Source organism: Salvelinus sp. IW2-2015, unplaced genomic scaffold (assembly GCF_002910315.2).
Source record: "Salvelinus sp. IW2-2015 unplaced genomic scaffold, ASM291031v2 Un_scaffold6698, whole genome shotgun sequence".
Taxonomy (NCBI): Eukaryota; Metazoa; Chordata; class Actinopteri; order Salmoniformes; family Salmonidae; genus Salvelinus; species Salvelinus sp. IW2-2015.
The window spans coordinates 40,319-42,051 of record NW_019947960.1 but is presented as its reverse complement, the minus strand read 5'-3'; the positions used below and the strand labels follow the sequence as shown (position 1 = coordinate 42,051).

Genomic DNA, 1,733 nt, shown 5'->3' with positions numbered 1-1,733 from the left:
GCAAAAGACCTTAAACAAATTATCATGCATGGGTACAGTATGACGTAGTTCACTTCAAAAAAATCATTCTGGAAACTAAGTCCACCAGTTAATCAAGCAACATAGTCTGACATTGTCAGCACCATTTTTCCTCTCCTGAACTTATTTAGGCTTCCATAACGAAGGATTGAATATTATTACTCAAGATGATTTACTTTCAATTATAATAGTGATCAAATGGAAAAAATATAATTCCCACATTACACCCTAAGTAACTCACCCCAGGTACTATGGATACCAGGTAAACACATTTTCCCAGCATATTCTTGTCTATATGCTCTGATCGACTCAATCAGTTTAATATAAATCAATGGGGCCCCCCATTCATTCATGCCATCTATAAGATCTCGCAGGGAAGTGTTTTTAGATAAATATTATTGGAAGAATTATTTAGTATCACATCTTATAAAAAAAAATATATTCAGAGGTGTACAAATAACACTAAACACTTCCTAAATTGAATGCACCCCTTTGCCCTAGAACACCTCTATGTCATGACTCTACAATTATCAAGTGTTCCACAGGAATTGCTGTCCCATGATTTCGCCCAATGCTTTCCTACCTTCGCCAAGTGCTGTATGATTCGACTCTTGAAATGACTTTCCATCTCATCCACAGATGCGTTAATTGAGTCAGTATATCTTGCGACTGTCAGCCACTGCAGTAAGCAATTCACTGTCATGTTTCGTGAACCGTTCCTAGACAATCCAGCCTTGAGATGTCATTATCATGCTGAAAAATATATATTGTAGATGATACTCTGCTGCTATGAAGATGCACCGGCTTTCAATGTCTGTTAGAATCCTGTTCCAATTCAAACGTTGCCCCACTTAAATCATGGGCCCAATTGTGCCATAAAATGCACCCCACAGCAAGACACCACCAACCACTCACCAGCCCTGCAATTGACAATTCTAATGATTAGAGCACTGTACTCCGTGAGGTTTTCTCCTAAACCTAGTTCCATCCCACAACGTGAAACGCAAACCTATTCATCCAACATGACAACATTTTCCAAATCGCCAGAAATTCTTAGCTACACTCAAAACAGGACATTATTCATGTGGGGGAATTCGTAAAACTGTTGAGCGTCGATACCATACCGAATTCGCATGCTGCTAATTTTTAAAGGTATCTAACAAGTTGAAAATATTTATGGTCTTTGGCATCAAGATACAGCGACTGCAGTTGATTAACTGTTTGCTTCGCAACATGTCGTGTCAAGGCCCTCCTTTTATACTCTATCAAAATGGACCCGGTTTTCAAACATTGTCCTAGGCCGTTGTGAAGGAGATATAACGCCGTCCATGGTCCTTGGGGTTTGCTGTCCAGTGCACTTTTATAGGCCACCACGAAAAACCATTCAATTCACAGGCTACAACTTTTGCGCCTATTCCGTGAACTGACAGACATCAGATTAGCCATCGCAAAACGTTGCGAACGCTTGGACCCTTTATCCGTATCGCCACAGTGAATAACAAAACTTAACCTCAACTGTCTGTTATTCATGTGCCGCCATTTGCCTCACCGCTCTGAATGCACAATACACGATCAATGGTCTCAAAGGGGGTCTGAAACGAAAGCCTCCTTGTAAACCGTAGGTGCTAGCACCCTTTTCAATACACTGATAAAAAGTACTTGAAAATCTTGCCTCAATAGAGCGTATCAAACGCCATGTATTGTCTAAACGTCAG

At 40.4% G+C, this 1,733-nt stretch overlaps 1 pseudogene; it reads left to right on the top strand.

The window, feature by feature from the left end:
* The first annotated feature begins 269 nt into the window (after positions 1-269).
* Positions 270-1,733, top strand: part of LOC112079016 (deoxyribonuclease-1-like) — a 9,357-nt pseudogene continuing 7,893 nt past the window's right edge.